This window comes from Anastrepha ludens, chromosome 2 (genome assembly GCF_028408465.1).
Source record: "Anastrepha ludens isolate Willacy chromosome 2, idAnaLude1.1, whole genome shotgun sequence".
Taxonomy (NCBI): Eukaryota; Metazoa; Arthropoda; class Insecta; order Diptera; family Tephritidae; genus Anastrepha; species Anastrepha ludens.
The window spans coordinates 97,782,992-97,802,915 of NC_071498.1; the positions used below are offsets into that span (position 1 = coordinate 97,782,992).

The window sequence follows — 19,924 nt, forward strand, 5'->3', positions numbered from 1 at the left end:
GTTACTTTGAAACAATTCATCTTCGCTTTTCTAATATGGATGCAGAGTTATTAAGGTGACACCTTTATTCAAACTAAACACAATTTTTACCTATTTTAACTTTTTAGCAGACTTATGCTCTTCCTTTAAAAGAGTTAATGTAAGAAAATCGTTTGTTTTTATATTAAATTTGAATATTTTCTTCAAGGTCAATTAGCTATAGAATTCATAAAACTATATTTCCCAGAGCGCACCACGTGGAGGCGATCTTAATATTACACTCCTTTTTTTTTGTATTTTTTTAAATTTTTTGTTTATTAACAACAGTTTTTAAATTAAAAAAAATAAAGAAATGAAATGAAAGTGAGCTAAATTAGCAAATTATTGCGTTTCAAGGAATAAAATACACTACGCAGAGAAAAATGAAACTCCAATTTAAAAAGCTTTAATGACGTGATAAGAAAGGAGGATGGTTCCATGTGTAGAAGTCCACGCAAGTGGGGAAAGTTACTGATCGCCATTCACTTGGGAGTGGCCAGGACGATTCTTCTACATATGGTCCAAGCAGCTCACAACGTCCGGGATTAGCCCACGTATCCTCTGGTTAGCTTCCGAACACCCGTTCGGGAGTGAGCTAAAGTGAGAAGGCGAAGCATCCCAGCATAGCTGGTTGTGCGCTGGGTTTGGGACCCGCCACTTAAAAAGGCCCCCCAATGAAAACAGCAACAAAGCCTTCCAACACTGATGACGACCCCTGCAAACGAAATAAGGAATACGATTTGAGGGCATGCACCTGGAATGTCCGGTCCCTTAATGGGGAAGGTGCCTCTGCCCGGCTGGTTGATGTCCTCGTGAGAGTAAAGGCTGACATCACTGCCATCCAAGAGATGCGATGGACGGGGCAAGGTAAGAAAAACATAGGACCTTGCGACGTCTACTACAGCTGCCATGTAAAGGAGCGCAAATTCGGTGTCGGATTTGTTGTGGGAGAGAGACTTCGTCGCCAAGTACTGTCGTTCACTCCGGTGGACGAGCGTCTCGCAATAATCCGCATCAAAGCGCGATTATTTAACATCTCGCTAATTTGCGCCCACGCCCCGACGGAAGAGAAGGACGATGCGACCAAGGATTCTTTCTATGAGCGTTTGGAACGTTCCTATGAGCGCTGCCCCCGCCACGACATTAAAATCGTGCTTGGCCACTTCAACGCCAGGGTGGGCAAGGAGGGAATTTTTGGTCGGAAAATTCAGCCTGCACAACGAAACATCCGGTAACGGACAGAGGCTGATCGACTTCGCCGGGGCCCGAAACATGGTAGTCTGCAGCACCAGATTCCAGCATAAGAAGATACACCAAGCTACCTGGCTGTCTCCTGATCGAAAAACACGAAACCAGATCGATCATGTTGTGATAGATGGAAGACACGCTTCTAGTGTATTAGATGTACGTACGATACGAGGAGCCAACATCGACTCGGATCATTACCTTGTTGCAGCCAAACTGCGCACACGCCTCTGTGCAGCAAAAAACGTACATCTACCTACGCAAAGAATGTTCGACATCGAAAAGCTGCAATCACAACAGACAGCCAGAAGATTCGCCACTCGACTCTCACTCCTGCTCTCGGAGAGCACTGCCCAACACACCGGCATGCGCGAGCAATGGAGCAACATTTTTCGTTCCCTACGTACCGCCGCCGAAGAAGAAATCGGATTCCGGCGAGCCCGAAAAAACAATTGGTACGACGAGGAATGTCATGCTGCCGCCGAAAGAAAAGATGCCGCCTATAGAGCCACGCTGCGATCGGGCGCAACGCGAGCCATGTGGGATCGCTACAGAGAGCTGAAAAAGGAAGAGAGACGTATTATCCGACAGAAGAAACGAGAGGCCGAAATACGTGAGTGCGAGGAGCTTGAGATGCTGGCCAATAGGAACAACGCCCGAAAATTCTACCAGAAAGTTCGGCGGCTTACAGAAGGTTTTAAGACCGGGGCGTTGTCCTGTAAGAACAAAGACGGCGATCTGGTGACTGACGTACAGAGCAATCTTAAATTATGGAGGGAACACTTCTCGAACCTGTTAAACGGTGACAGCTGCGCATGTCATAGAGAATGTGAAGATCCCGATACCCCAATCGTTGACGACGGAATTGTCGTTCCGTTACCCGACCATGACGAGGTGAGAATAGCGATAACACGGCTAAAGAACAACAAAGCCGCGGGCGCCGACGGACTGCCGGCTGAGCTATTCAAACATGGCGGCGAGGAGCTGGTAAGGTGCATGCATCAGCTCCTATGCAAAATATGGTCGGATGAAAGCATGCCTGCCGATTGGAATTTAAGTATGCTCTGCCCAATCCATAAGAAGGGCCATCCTGCAATTTGTGCCAATTACCGCGGGATTAGTCTTCTAAATATCGCCTATAAGGTTCTAGCGAGCGTATTGTGTGAAAGGCTGAAGCCCATCGTCAACCAGCTGATTGGACCTTATCAGTGTGGATTCAGACCTGGAAAGTCTACCATCGACCAAATATTCTCAATACGCCAAATCCTGGAAAAGACCCATGAAAGGAGAATCGACACACACCATCTTTTCGTCGACTTCAAAGCTGCATTCGACAGTACGGAAAGGAGTTACCTGTATGCCGCGATGTCTGAATTTGGTATCCCCGCAAAACTAATACGGCTATGTAAGATGACGTTGCTCAACACCAGCAGCGCCGTCAGAATTGGGAAGGACCTCTCCGAGCCGTTTGATACCAAACGAGGTTTCAGACAGGGTGACTCGCTGTCGTGTGACTTCTTTAACCTGATGTTGGAGAGCATCGTACGAGCCGCAGAACTTAATCGCTCAGGCACAATATTTTATAAGAGCGTACAATTGTTGGCGTATGCCGATGATATTGATATCATCGGCCTTAACAACCGCGCTGTTAGTTCTGCCTTCTCCAAACTGGATAAAGAGGCAAAGCGAATGGGTTTGGTGGTGAACGAGGACAAAACGAAGTACCTCCTGTCTTCAAACAAACAGTCGGCGCACTCGCGTATCGGCACCCACGTCACTGTAGACAGTTATAATTTCGAGGTTGTAAAAGACTTCGTTTATTTAGGAACCAGCATTAACACCGATAACAATGTCAGCCTTGAAATCCAACGTAGAATCTCTCTTGCCAACAAGTGCTACTTTGGACTAAGTAGGCAACTGAGCAGTAAAGTCCTCTCTCGACGAACAAAACTAACACTCTACAAGACTCTCATCATGCCCGTCCTAACTTATGGCGCAGAAGCTTGGACGATGACAACATCCGATGAAGCGACGCTTGGAGTGTTCGAGAGAAAGATTCTGCGTAAGGTTTTTGGACCTTTGCACGTTGGCAACGGCGAATATCGCAGGCGATGGAACGATGAGCTGTATGAGCTTTACGACGACATAGACATAGCGCAGCGAATAAAGATCCAGCGGCTTCGTTGGCTGGGTCATGTCGTCCGAATGGATTCAAACGCTCCGGCTTTGAAAGTATTCGATGCGGTACCAGCTGGTGGTAGCAGAGGAAGAGGAAGGCCTCCTCTGCGTTGGAAAGATCAGGTGGAGAAGGACTTGGCTTCACTTGGTGTGTCCAATTGGCGCCGGTTAGCACGAGAGAGAAACGACTGGCGCGCTTTGTTAAGCTCGGCCAAAATCGCGTAAGCGGTTATCGCGCCAATTAAGAAGAAGAAGAACGAAGATCGTAGCGCGTTAGGGTTCTGCTCCACAATTTTTGAAAAATGGCCAAATACGCTATTTTTAGGGATTTCAACCCCCTTTTTCTCGAAAACCTGACGTGATGGAAAATTTTTGAACTCAGTTTCGTGCTTAGCGCGAAAATTCCCTTCGGGATCACTAGGTCCCATCTTATTCGCAAAACCGATGCAGGGCAGTGTAATCGAAGTCCAACAAATAAATAGAAATGCTAAAACAAACAAAGCACCTGGAGAAGACAGAATACCTTATGAGCTACTAAAGCTGCCTCAACAGAATTTATCACGGAGCTAACGAAAGTATACCACATCATCATCGAGACCCGAAGAATTCGCGAAGCATTATTTAAAACAATAGCAAGTAACTATTGGGGAATATCCTTTATGAACTGTATCGCAAAAGTTTTAATGGGATTGATTAATGAAAGACTTACAAACTGAATAGAAAACCTCAACATGCTCACTGAATTTCAAGCCGGCTTTAGAAAAAACTACTCAACGGTGGATAACATATGTATATGATACAATCTTGCATCTATAGTACATTTGAAGTTCAAAGAAAACATAAAAGTTTATGCATACTTTGTGGATTTCAAAGCTGCTTTCGACAGGGTACCCAGGAGACCATTAATTTACAAACTTCGACAGATGGGATTATCCAACAAAATAACAAATCCGATTGTATGTATATATTCGAATACGATAACTGCAGTTTGGACAGGAAGGGTAGTAACAGATTACTTTGAAACCGGTACAGGGGTGAAACAAGATTGTCCGTTATCACCTTTGCTCTTCACATTATACCTGAATGATCTACATACATGACTCTTTGAAAGGTGATCTACTGATTGATGGAATAAATGTACGCCTTCTTCTATGTATATGCAGATGGTATTGTTCTCTTGGCTGATAATCCTAATGTCATACAATTTTTGATTAAAAAACTTGAAATTTATTGCGCGGAGTGGAACATGGAAGTAAATTTAATAAAATCTGAGATGATGGTCTTTAGAAAAGGTGGTCAACTAGCCGAGGCAAAAAAATGGTGATACAAAGGTGAGGAAATAAAAGTGTTGGTAGAACATAAATATCTTGGTGTAATTCTCACATCCAAAATGGCATTTGCTAAACATGTACAAGCCAGAAATAATTCAGCAAAGGCTAGCATTAATAGTACATGGAACAATTTCTTAGCTAAGCCATACATCTCATACAAAGCTAAATGGAAGCCGTTTCAGGCGGTGTGCAGAGCCATACGCCGCTCAAATCTGGGGTTAAACGCTGTTCGAAGAAGTAAATAAACTTCAACGTTATTTTATTAAAAGAATTTTCAAATTGCTTTACTTCACCCCGAATTATGCAACAACGCTAGAAACTAACGTAGAAGATAGCTACTTATATTCGTTAGAACTACATATGAAATACATTTGGAAAACTATCTATAAACACAACAGCAGTAGACTCCCGCACAAAATTACACAGCGCATATTACGAAAAAACGTATTTTGACTCAAACTTAGGTATGGAGTTTGGTCCAAATCTTGAAGAAAACATAACTGCTACGGACTGGCAAGATCGCTGTATCCAGCTTTTATCCAACATTAAACTACAAAATTTAAACATAGCAAAACAAAAAGCACTATCAAGCACCACACGAATATATAAACACTTAGATCACTCAAAAGGAGAATCATACTTTAGAGAAGATATGCGGTTAGCTGTCATAACAACAATATTTAAAGCAAGATGTGGTTTGTTAAAACTGAATGCAATAGCTTATGGAAATGCGGTAAAAATTTGAACGAAGAAGAAGACATGTATCACTTCTTAGGAAGGAGCCCTGTACTGAAGGAAATCAGACAAAGATACTTAAATGCAGAGAAGCTGAACGACGCTGAAGTAATATATACTAGGATCGCCCGTGCGTCGAAATTTCGACGTTATTCGACGTTATATAAATACGGAGAGCAAAATTTAGTCAGTATTTATTTTTGTTTAGTATTTATAGCCATAGAAAAAAATTGAAACATATATAAATAGATAACGTATGTTGAAACTTTTTACATGATATGTGTAGAATAGGTGTAGTAAAATTTAATGGGAAAAATATCCCATTTTACCTGTATTAAGCGATCCTATATTTGTGTATTTCAAATATAATTTTTTTTATTCATGAATTGGAAACATTTAATTTCATATATTACGGAAAAAAAATTTTTTTGTTTTTAAACCATAATAAAAGCAATCATTAATTAATCCATGACCATCATAATTTCGAAATTAAATTTATAATATGATAGTATTGATTCACAATATAAAGGGTGGTTAAATTTCAAGAGCCGATGTGAACCACACCTAAACGTCAAGTTTTTTTCTGCATTTCATTTGACATGTTTCAATTTCAGACTAATTCAATTTGAACGATGGAAAGATACACAATCGAGCAACGCGTTAAAGTTATTTAGGCTTATTATGAAAACGGGCGTTCAAATCAAAATGCATATCGCGCACTTCGTGATTTTTTCGGTCAATTTAATCGTCCAAATATGCGCTCGTACTGCAGAAAATATTGCTGCTATTCGCGATGGTGAGGTTGAAGGGCCATCCACCTCAACTCGTCGCCGTGCCCAACAATTGCACCTCTCACGGTCGTCGTTGATGACCATTATGCATAAAGACTTGCATTTACACGCTTACGATGATAATCCAAGAGTGATTGCCAAAAAACCAATGCACCCACAAAGAGTGACTGTTTGGTGCGGTTTATGGGCCAGCGGCATCATTGGACCGTATTTTTTCCGAAATGAGGCCGGTCAATCAGTTACTGTGAATAGTGTTCGCTATCGTGTGATGATAACGAATTTTTTATGGCCTGAATTGGAAGATATGGATATGGACAATATGTGGTTTCAACAGGACGGTGCCACTTGTCACACAGCTAACGAAACACTGGCTCTTTTGCGCGAAAAATTTGATGACCGAATAATCTCACGTCGCGGCGATGGCAATTGGCCGCCAAGATCAAGTGATTTGACACCGTTGGACTTCTTTCTTTGGGGTTATTCGATAAGCCAGCATAGAACCTCAATTATGCCTCAGCGTCATCGAAAATTTAAACCATCGGATGAAGGTGTGCTGCCGAGGCCATTTGGCCAATATTTTTTTCCGTACGTAATTGGACCATACCAATATTATCATAATAAAGAGAAATGACAATAATTTCCTAAAAAATTGTATTTTATTCAAAATCGACACCGGTCCTTGGAACTTAAACACCCTTTATAAGTTTCCAGTTGTTTCATCAACATTGATATCATGATACATATACAATATATAATATCATGATACATATTATAACATGATGTGTCATAATACAGGTGAAATAGTGTAATTAATTTTACCTGCACCTATTCACTTACATATGTATCTATTTTAATGCATTGTGCAAACCGTCTCCACATATGCTATCCATTGGTATATGTTTCAACTTTTTTCTCGGACTATAAATACTAAAAAAGAGGTTGTCTGTAAAGTCGGTTTACTGACGATAGTTTAACGTGATAACGTCATAAGAAAATACTGATTGAATGGTTGCATTTTTCAAAAGAAAATTTTAATTTTATTTGTTTGATAGATATTTTGTATGGATATAGAGAATGAGTTAACATTAACATAACATAATATAACATAACATAACATAACATAACATAACATAACATAACATAACATAACATAACATAACATAACATAACATAACATAACATAACATAACATAACATAACATAACATAACATAATATAACATAATATAACATAACATAACATAACATAACATAACATAACACAACATAACACAACACAACACAACACAACACAACACAACACAACACAACACAACACAACACAACATAACATAACATAACATAACATAACATAACATAACATAACATAACATAACATAACATAACAAAACATAACATAACATAACATAACATAACATAACATAACATAACATAACATAACATAACATAACATAACATAACATAACATAACATAACATAACATAACATAACATAACATAACATAACATAACATAACATAACATAACATAACATAACATAACATAACATATCATAACATAACATAACATAACATAACATAACATAACATAACATAACATAACATAACATAACATAACATAACATAACATAACATAACATAACATAACATAACATAACATAACAAATTGCCCCGTATTAAAGCACTTATCAACAGCTTTCATTTGATACCCATATTGTACATACACAACCAAAGGTTACCCGGGTCCACGTTTTGACCTATATCTCGAGACCCCAGTCACGGAGCGGCATGAAAAATACTCTGTACTAAAGCATTCACCAACAGCTTCAATTTGATATCCATATTGTACAAACACATTCTAGGGTCCACGTTTTGGTCTCTATCTCGAGACCCTAGTCACGGAGCGGCATGAAAAATACTCTGGACTAAAGCATTCACCAACAGCTTCCATTTGATACCCATATTGTACATACACATCCGAAGGTTACCCGGGTCCACGTTTTGACCTATATCTCGAGCCCTATTTCCAAAATAAAATATAATCCATGTTACTCGTGGATGATGTAGCTTTCGAATGGTGAAAGAATTTTTAAAATCGGTCCAGTAATTTTGAGCCTATTCATTACAAACAAACAAAGTTTTCCTCTTTATAATATTAGTATAGACAACATATCTTATATGGTATATGGTAAATATGAAAATACATTTTTTCCTTCATATATAATAAAAAAATTAATAATTATAACATTAAAACAACAGGTATTATTAACAAACTTGGTTTTATTTTAAATTCTTCAATTGAATCAAATTAATAATAATCAATAAGAAGGCATATGCAAATACAAATACGTGAATTTATATATGTACATATGCGCAATGAGCAAGGTAACTACATATGAGCAAGGTAACACTAATGAGCAAGGTAACACTAAAGAGCAAGGTAACACTAATGAGCAAGGTAACTACATATGAGCAAGGTAACACTAAAGAGCAAGGTAACTACATATGAGCAAGGTAACACTAATGAGCAAGGTAACACTAAAGAGCAAGGTAACACTAAAGAGCAAGGTAACACTAATGAGCAAGGTAACGACACATTTTTTCGTGCGTGCAGCCTGTTAAATCGAATTATAAGACGTTATCACGTCAAAAGGCGTACTCGGTGAAAACCTTGACAAAATATTGGTGAAGTCGAAAGTTTTGGAAATTTTCCGCTAGATTTCTTTCTTACCTCACGATATATGTACACTGAAGAGCAAAACTGTAACAAAATGTAATACTTTCTATTTCAACACATTTTTTTTTAGACATGTTTTAACAAATCAAATATTTTTTTTGCATAACTTTATTGGCATGTATGTACTCTCTCTCTCAAACCGGTTTGGTGTCAATGCAACAACAACAACACTAGTAGCAAGCAATAATGCAAATAAAGACAAATGTTACAGTTTTGCACTCAACCCATTTTTTATTTTTTACAATAAATAAAATAAATATTAATAAGATGTCCAATATCCTTTGGATTTTTTCAGCTCGTGGATACGATTGGGCATACTTCGTGTATACCTCAAGACAAAGTCAGTCGGAATAGCATCCCATACATCGCGTGTTCGCTCCCACAGCTCATTAACTCCACTGGGCGGACTTGAATATTCGGCAAGCTTCGATTTTACATGACTCCATAAATTTTCGATTGGGTTCATGTCCGGTGATTGTGGAGGCCACTTCAAGTTACGAAATTTTTGGCGTTGCATCCAATTTCGTACAACATGTGCGGTGTGCTTAGGGTCATTGTCTTGCTGAAAAATTACTTTTTCAGAAGCAAGACCCATACTTTCCACTACACCCGGCAGATTTTGTTGCAATATGGCCAGGTATTCCTCTTTCCGCATTATACCGTCTATTCGTACTAAAAGACCCACACCATTTTTGGAAATGCAGCCCCACACCATAATGAAGCCACCACCATGTTTTACTGTCTGCTTGATGTGATGTGGCTGGACTGCATTTGGGTCTTTAACCCAATACCAGGCCCGACCATCTGACTGAAATCGATTGATTTTGGTTTCATCAGACCAAATAACCTGCAATCGTTTTGAAATTTTATGAAAAAAGGTCTTTTATAATCCATTTATAAAGACGTACCTGATCCCAATCTTCAACTGTCCAGCTTTGGTGAGCCGCAACAAAATCCCGCCTCAACCGCACATGTCTTTTTGTCAGCATTGGCTTGGTTTTCTTCTCCGCTGCCTTTAGCCCCAGTTTTGACAGGCTGCGCCTGGCTGTCCACTGACTGGCATCAATATCCAGCATCTTTAGTGCTTCTTTGGGAGTGACCGCCTTGCTGCTTGTTACCAAATTTGCCAGATGGCGGGCATCGCGGTCGCTTATCTTCCTTGGCCGGCCTCCTTTGTTACTGGGAACAGCGTCTGGTACATTTTTCCGCAGCCTTTGCACAGCCATGTGGCTCACTTCGAATTTTTTAGCTATTTTTCTTATAGACTCGCCCTTCTTCAGCAAATCAATTATTTGGCGTTGTACTTCCCGATTTAACATTTTGTCTTATTCACGGTCACGTTTATAATAATTAAAAATCCACCAAATATATAATTACGAGAAAAATAACGGAAAATTCGAAAATTAAGAGTGAGTGCAAAACTGTAACATTTGTCTTTATTTGCATTATTGCTTGCTACTAGTGTTGTTGTTGTTGCATTGACACCAAACCGGTTTGAGAGAGAGAGTACATACATGCCAATAAAGTTATGCAAAAAAAATATTTGATTTGTTAAAACATGTCTAAAAAAACATGTGTTGAAATAGAAAGTATTACATTTTGTTACAGTTTTGCTCTTCAGGTATATACAATACAGGTTATACAATATAGCGATTTAAAGGTGGCATTACAATTTTGTGTTTGGTGCAGCGAGTTGTGTGTTACAGCGTTCCAAGATAAAGGCAAAAAAAGAAATTCCCACACATTTTTCATCACCACTGCCACCAAAGTAAAATGTTAGAACAAGCGATCAACAAAATGTATGCTGTTTATGTACCTAATACAAAATCGAAAGTCACAACAAGAGGTGGCTCCAATTATTCCAATGGTTTCCAATGGAAAGTGGAAGAGAAGCACTTTCTGGTAGGTCAATCGTTGAAAATGTCGATAAAACTATGGAAATTGTGGAGGTAGATCAAAAACCGAAGGTAGACAAAAAACCATTCGGTTGAATTTAAGAAGAAAGTATATGTATGGATGCTGCACAAATACACCTAAAATAACTTTTTGGACCGATTCATTTGCTGAAAAAGATCGTGACAAAATCAGAACGAGCAAGCCGAAACGATTGTCTAGCTCGAATTATTGACTAAAAAGAGTTTTGCTGTATGTTTCGCGCAATTGAAAGGAAGCTTCTTCCATCACGACAATCACTCTATTCGGACTTCTACTACATTCTCTAACTAGAATGTATCAAGCGATTAGCCAGAAACGGCTTTAATTAACGAAAAGTTAACGAAGTGCTGTGTTTCATCAAGACAACGTCGGCATGGGCGCCAAAAGTCTTGAAAGTGTGGATGGCAGGTACTATTCAAGCATATGCAAAATTTTCTTTTAAACAGGCTTCATAGCCGTGGGTAAATGTGAGCCATAACAAAACTTAACATAAGCATAAACATAAACGTGAGTGCGTGGGTATAAATATATCGCACATATATTTCTAATCCACACTAACGAGAGCATTTTTTCACAACTTACCTCAATACTTTGCAATTTTCAAAGTCAAACTTGTTAGCAACTATCATTCAGGCAATATTTTCTGGAGCAGTGTTATTCGCACCTGCGAAAATACATACATCCAAATTTAAAAATAAAAGCATCAAAAAAATTGCGTGCAGTTGAGTATAAAATACTTTATTATTATTAGGCAGCCAAAAGAGATATATTTTGTAAAGCCTGCTGAGGTACGCTATATTTTAACTATTTTTTCATTAACCCAATCTGGGGTTTATTGTTCCACTATTTATATGGATGAACGGCAATACCCCCCCAAATGCAGGACACTCACGAAGAATATGTTCTGAATTTACAGTATCAATTTCACAGAATCGATAGAGATACCAATTTTGTTTAAGTGATATCTCAGGCTACAGCCTGTAAAGTAACCAGTGAAAAGTCTTAATTTTAATCTGCTTAGCGAAAGTAATTTATCAGAATCTCCCCTGTCCGACGTTGAGAATTGTTTTGCTTGTGACTGGCCGATAGAATTTCACCAGAGTTCAACCAATTTCTTCATCTCTTACCTTTGAGAAATCCGTTAATGTGGCCTTTTGTAAGTTCACAGAAAGGCTCAGAACCAATTAGAAGCACGTTTTGCTATTTGCCATTTCATTTCCCACATGTTCAGGAACTCAACCTAATGATACTGTGTTGAAGTTCTCTAAATTATTAAGAAGGTTCAGGCAGTAATTTACCATTTTAGAGTTGATTACAGTTAAGAGAATAGCTTTTAAAGCCGCCTGATCAGAAAGTATGTAAATGTGGATTCGTCTCATTTTCGTATGAATACATTCCTGGGTAAAAACCGCTTAGAATTGATTTAATGAATTTAGGGCTCTTGTTCCACCATCTTTTAATTTCGACCCACCAATAAACCACCGGCCGCCGTAGCCGAATGGATTGGCGCGTGACTACGATTCGGAATTCAGAAAAACCGTAGGTTCGAGTCTCGATGAAAGATCAAAATAAAGAAAGATTTTTCTGATAGCTGTCGCCTTTCTGCAGGCAAAGGTAAGCCAACGAGTGTATTTCTGCCATTCGGAGTCGGCTTGAAACTTGTGGAACAACATCAAGGCGCACACCATAATTAGGAGGAGGAGCTCGGCCAAACACCCAAAAAGGGCGTACGCGCCAATTATATATACATATATAATAAACCATATCTGGGAGCCAGTCTTGAAGTTGATAGAATTACTTCTCTAGGCGTACGTTCGTTAAGAAGAACTTGAAAGTTCCTGAAGAGAATGGGTTTGGGTGATAATCTATGAACCCTATAAATTATAGAATTATGTCGAAAGCCTTCTAAGATCTTGAAAATACTCTAAATAAACTAATATTAACCAAAAAGGCTCCTTGTGCAGCCTAGGCAACCAGTCCGACGAACTATGCCCATTGATCCAGATGAATATTGATGCACTGCATCTAATCCGCAAAATAGTGTTACTGATATTAACGCGTACAAGCCCATCGTCAACGAATTGTTTGTTAAATTGCTGTCGTTTAGTTAAAAGTTTCTCACAATTTTTTTCCACAAAAAACCATCTACAAAGTATGCTCTTGAACATGTTCGCAACGTTAAAATACTAAAGGAATCAACGCTAGAAATGCAGCAACTTGAGAATTGCACCTTCCGTTACTATCCCAAAGCTTAGCAAATTGAATAGATGCGAGAAGTCGAGATAAGGAGGAATGAAATATGTCCAGAGAAGGAGATTGATAATGTTGAAAATGACTCCGATGAAAAGTTTTCTAAACGGACTGAAAGCAAATTACCCCAAAACTTTCGTAATAAAATAATCAAAATGGCAAGAATATGAAATAATGGGTTTTCTAAGAGAAGCAGCTAAAGAAGAACAAGCAAGGAAAACTATTGGGTTACAGAATAAGTTCATACCGTTTTTATATATTCTTTTCTTTTACAACTATTTGTTTACTCCCATGGGGAGAACTCTTTCTGTTCTACAAAACTATGTTAATTGTATTTTTGAGTTATTTAATTTTTTATCAGTTTTGAGGTTTAGAAATGGGATACGCAGGAGGCAAAAATCCACATTTTCGACACCTGCTCTTCTTTGCTTTTCATTGAAGTCAAAAAGCTGCCGAAGCAACCCGGGACATTTACATCGTGTATGGAGAAGGTGTCATAGGCGAATCTACAGCAAGGAATTGGTTTGCTAAGTACAAAAATGGCGATTTTGAGGCCTTCTGAATTCGATGAAGAACGTCTCAAATCACTTTTGAAGGGAAACGGCCGCCAAAAAAGTCGTTGACGGAAAAAATGAACTGCGATCATAAAACGATTCTCAATCACCTTCATTCAATGGAATTTACCGAATAATGGGAGCCTGGGTGCCTCATAAGCCCAACGAAAAAAACAAAGAAAGTCGCCTCCAAATTGCTTCTCAGCATCTCGCCCGCCATTAAGCAATACGTGGTCATGAACAACGCTTTTTATACCAAATAAGAAATGGTGCCTGTACATCAATATGAAGCAAAGAAAGGAATGCTTGGCTCCAGGAGATACGCCAAAGCCAAGAGTCAAGCCGGATCTTCATCCAAGATATGTGTTTGGTGAGACTGGAAGAATATGATGCACTGGGAAATGCGCAAAAAGATTGCCACGGTTAACAAGGAGCTCTATATTGCCCAACTACTCCGCGTGAAATAAGCTATTTGACTGAAAAGATCTGATCGACATGATCAAACTATACTCCTTCACGACAACTCCAGGCCTTATGTTGCACAATTCGACAAAGCCGCAATCCAAGAGTTATAATGGGAGGCATTCAGCATTCACCGTATTCTCCGGACCTTCACCGACCTATTATCATCTTTTCCGCTTTCTTTCCTTATCAAACGATATGGAGAGCGCTACCTTCGATAACAAAGAAGTCCTTAAAAACTGGCTCAACAACTTCTTTGACACCAGAGTAGGCGATTTTTGGCGGAACGGCATTAACAAATTGGTCGAGAGGTGTGAAGAGATTGTAAACAGCAACGGCAAATATATTATTATTATTATTTATAGGAGATATATACAATATAACCCTTTCTTAATTAGCACACAGTGCTAGCGAATATATAATTGATGAACTTATTGATATAATTATTATTTTTTGTTTAATAAAAGCCTTGTTTTTTAGAATCAAACAAACTCATAGTAAATGAAAGTTGTAGCTGCTGACAATAAATGCATGAAAACATATAGAAAGTAGACGTGGTTTTTACTTTATCTCAATAATGTTTATGTCGGATCTAAATGAAATGAGAAACAATACGTGAGCTGAGTTTTTTAAGGCGTTATCAAGATACACGCTACTCAAGATACTCAAAAGTAGTCTTGGCACCGCCGATTTGTTAAGATTTTGCTTGCGTAGTACTTCTTTTTTATAGTTCATTATTTTTATCAAATTTGAATAATATTGGTTCATTTAAAACATAGTGCTCATGTGTATTTAATTTTTTAAAATCACCGTTATATGAGAGGTATGTGTGACATTGAACTATTTATATTAAGTTTTGCTCGAGCTAAATTGACTCCTCTCCTCATTCGGAAAATTTACATGCAACCGTTAAATTAACGAAATTATAATACCCCAATAACAAATTAGAATTTAGAGGAAAAAAATTGAATCCAAGCAAGTGGTATCACAATGAGCATCTAGACCTAAGTGAGCTTCTCTTCACCTTCATTTCGAGTGACAGCTCCGGAACCTAACCTATACCCCTGTGTTGTTATTGATGTTATTATAACATAAGGCAGTAGGCAGGTGGAAGTAGCAGTCGACAGATCCATTTTAAGCAAATAACTGCCGCCGAAAACTAAATACTTTCTGCAAAACAAACAATTTCTTTTGTTCATCGATATTGCGGTTACCGCATCCGAATGAGTTGGTGTGCCATCACCATTCGGAAGAGCCCAGGTTCAAAACCTCGGGTACGAAATAACAAATAACAGAAACATTTTTATCTAAAGCGGTCGCCCCTCGGAAGCCATGTCACACCTTCGAGTGTACTTCTGCCATGAAAAAACTCCTCATAAAAAAACCATCTGGAGGAGGAAATTCGGCCAAACACCCGAGAAAGAGTATAAGAGTATATATATGTACACAGGGTCCGGCACTCGAAGTGTAACCAATTAAAAAGGCCATCAATTTAGTTTGAAAAATTACTTTAATTTAATTCAAAGTAAAAAATGTGTGAAAGTAATACAAAATTAAGAATCAATTTACTTTTGCTTGACTATCGCGTTGAGACGGTCCAGAAACGAATCTTAAGCTTGCTCGAATGTGACTTGCGGGTATTGTAGCCCACTCGCGGACAATGACTTTTTTCAGCGCCTCGAGACTGGTGCATATTTTAGTTCGAACCTTGCTCTCCAAAATGATCCAAGGAGAATAATCCATCGGATTCGCGTCTGGTGAATTTGGGAGCCATTGTGTGAACGATATGTAGTAAATTGACCGCTTTCGGCCAAAAGAAGCAACTCCTTCGCTCTCTCAAGTCTGACTTTGGTGTGAGATCATGCGCCCTTTGGATCTTGTAAGGCTTGGCTTTGAGATCATTTTTCAGGATGTGGAGAATGCTACGGTCAGATATTTTCAGTTCTTTCGCCATTTGATTGGCACTTCGTCGAGGATTTCGTTCAAGTCGCTTCTTCACTTTTTGATCCACTTCACGTGACGTAGAAGTCTAACGAGAAATGGTGCGATAAACAAAATCTTTATTTACTTAAGATGCTCAAATTTAATGCAATCACACTTTTGAAATCCATTACTGATTTTCTTTTTTCGCGTTTACTCTCGGCAATATGCTTCCGAGCGCTTGTAAACAATACTCTGGGCTGTCATTTAAACAACTAACAGATAGCTGATGCCCTTGTATCAGCTGCGCGAGCGGTCAGAAGCTCGTTACACTTCGAGTGCCGGACCCTTTACGTAGTATATGAGAGTCTGATGACAGAATGAAGAATAAAAAGTTAAATTAAAAAACAACTACTAAGGGTAAAAGTTTATTTCAATATTACAAAGGAGAAAAGCACGGTTATTTTTAATTACTTGCTCTAAATGTTGACCGTTACGGCGGATACGCCACTGGAGATTTGATGTGGGGATGCCATTAACCTCACAAACAATATTATCTTTTAGTGATCAGATGATCATTTGGTATGTTTCATAGACTTCTCTGTTAAGATACCCCAACAGAAAAAAGTCCATATGGGGTAAGATCGAGTGTTCTGGGTGGTCAGGATTTGTCACCGAAACGTCTTATCAATTTTTTAGGAAAAAATGACTCAGTATCGACATAGTTCTTCTGGTCGTATGCAGTGTGAGCCGAAAGAAAGGATGTTCTCTCATTGTAGACAGAAAATAGTCCGATGAAAGACGCCATTCACAGAAATTACTTACCTTCGATGATTTTCAAAAAAAATATAGTCCAATTATTCCACTGCTTGACTATTTACACTAAACCGTGACTTTGGGACTATGAAGTGGCTGTTGATGTTTTAATAATGGATTCTGTCCTTGTCCAATACTGGTAATTTTCCTTATTTACACTTCCATTTAATTGAAAATTGGCCTCATCACTCCAAAATATGGTGTTTATCTTAGAAAATCACTCCAATATTGTCTCACAGGAATTTTTATGCAACGTTAGGCTTAAGCGCTTAGACGATTTGAATTTTGAAGGGGTTAAGTATAAGATCCTTACTCAATACTTCATGCACAATTTATTTTGGAAGTTCCAGAGTAATTGTTCTCTTGCTCTCGGACTCATACGAACGAGCGACGAGTTCAATATTCTCATTTGTTCTATATGGGCTGTTTGCCACCGAACTTGTAGCCCAAAACATGCGCACCTATGCACGAATCACTTAAGGCATCACGTAGATGTCGAATATTCTAACGTAACAAAATCTGCGATAAGTAGTTGCACACGAATCATTGGCCTTGAAATACGTTTCGACTGCGAACGCACGTTATTCACACGTCCACTGCGACATCGTAACTAACTAAGCGGCACGAATAACGCAGTCTGATCCCCATTCATACGCTCAGCGATTCGAAAGAAACTTTAAATTTAAAACCTAATTCTGCCACCGGACACCCTGTATATGTATACAATCCAAACAATGTTGCTTCTGTCGGCGTTTGTAGGTTTGTAAAGGAATAACTAATTCATAGGCTGCAAAATGCAATATAAAAATTCAACACACATTTCATAGAAAAAGAAAACGTCTTATGACTTCCAATTCGATTTGCTTATGCCTAATGCATGCCAAGAGACAATTTTTTTTTATGTTTTTTTTTATAGGAAGTGTGAGAGAGGCCGGAACTAGTTACTATACGTAATGCACGTGAGCTTTTCCGCTTTCCTTTTAAGTAATCACAAGTAATAACAGCCGGGTTGAGTTGTTTACAAATTATTTTATGCCGCTGATTATAACTATTCTGATAATTTAAGTGCTGTTTATTATATTTAAATGAAATTTAATTTTTTTAAAACGCACTGAGATGCATATGCACATATTTATATTCAAAATACTTCAAAATAGCAATATTTTACGATATTTTCAATAAAAAGTTAAGTAAGTATTTATCTTCAGTCTTCGTTTTTCACTTCATCTTCACATTGATCATTTGCCAATTTACACAAAACTAGTTTGAAGCTTATTTTTTTACTTTAATTTAATTTTTCCTGTAATCACTTTAAACCATCCACAGCTAGCCGGACAACCTTGAATGTACGCACCTAAAAATATTTATTTCTCGCTACTCAATTGTTACTTCAGCCTTCTTACTGGCCGACATGAAATTCCGAACTAAACTGAAGTTGCGAAGGCAGCTTTGGCGTGAGCGTGGTATTTCTCTCCAGATAAGTGCGTCTTGAAGCTTTTATTCAGAAATCATAAAAATAAACGCAAATGAGTACATATAAGTATTAATGTATTATAGGTTGTCTTATACCAGCATCAAAGCATGTTTATAAATGAGATTCGGTGGCTTTATTTCATAAAAACTTCAGTCATATATGTGAGTGTAAAGCTGAAGTTTACCACTGAGTATCTTTACAACTTTGAAAATCATAGTTAGTGATAGATAATTTGAAACAATACGAAAGTGAAATACCCAGCCATTTTTTTATTTATTTGTTTTTTTTAATCTTTTCTTCGGAAGCTTTCCAGTGACTTACTCTTAGAATAGCTAGAAACATTTTCCCAAATACATTCGAGGATTGCTATTTAAGTTTTTAGATGAGCAAATAAATGTAAATAAATGATTATTTATAATCAGAAACGTTATTATTACTCTTCAGAGTATTGGCTATGAAGGTCTAACCCTTTTGAATGCATTTGAATCATTTTTCGAAACAATCGCGACGAGCATCTTTTCGTGCGCTCTCATTACAGTAGGTTCTATGTTACCAGAAGGACCCGGATTTATATCCCGCCAAGTACTGTCACCTCATATATATAATGGAAATGTTATGTTCCAAAAACAACCTGACAATATTGAAAATGCGCAAGTGCCTAAGCATACCTTAATCTCACGATACCTCGCATGCCGATCGTTCACCTATTTCATCGACTGATTCTGTCACAACAATGAATTTTAGACAGCCTGTACGATATGTCTATAGCAAAATGCGATCAATTTCGAATTCGGGAAACTAGCGAAACACACTTGAGGTGGTACCTTATCAGTAAAAGAAGGAGAAAGTTGATCCGCACACTGTTCGTTTATTCTACGTAGAAAGTCCACATTCGGTCAAACTTTCTACTAAAAGTTGGAAAGAAAGGTGTTCGGTTGATGGTCGGTATTATTATAGGACACAACCCATGCTGACCCCATAAGACCACTATTGGAATCATTGAGGACCCAATCTGCCTGTCTTGCTTGAAGGAGCACTTTCTCTGTGAGTGTCCTGCCTTTGCTAGAGTAAGGCTACGAGTTTTGGGTTCCGATGTCGTGAGAATGAGTAATATTCGTTCTCTAAAACTGGAGGATATTTACAGATTTGCCAAAGAATCTAGAAAATTCTGACAAGACTAATTATTTCTATCTCTGTCTCTATTCTTTCCAATCTCTTTCTCTGATCATTTTCTCCTACCCTCCTTGACCATCTGCCCTCTTTCCAGAGCTCTAAGTACAAATCTCTTGGTGCTCCATGGCTCGAACTACTCAATTTTCAATTCAATTTCAACATTCGGTAATGTCCAAATGCGAAACCTCGATCATGAAACACCAAATGATATAAAAAGTTGTTTCCAATAGCAATCGCCCCACTTTTACAAGCAATGGCAAGCCCTGACATGCAAAAGATTCTCAGAAAAACCCATCTGTCGTTCGGAT

At 38.3% G+C, this 19,924-nt stretch overlaps 1 protein-coding gene across 1 annotated transcript in view; it reads right to left on the minus strand.

The window, feature by feature from the left end:
* Positions 1–18,377, minus strand: part of LOC128854868 (ecdysteroid-regulated 16 kDa protein-like) — a 39,705-nt gene extending 21,328 nt beyond the window's left edge. Inside the window, exon 1 of the mRNA XM_054089307.1 lies at positions 18,324–18,377. The gene's annotated coding sequence lies outside the window, so the exon portion shown is untranslated. The remainder of the gene's footprint in view (positions 1–18,323) is intronic.
* Between the last annotated feature and the right edge of the window lie 1,547 nt (positions 18,378–19,924).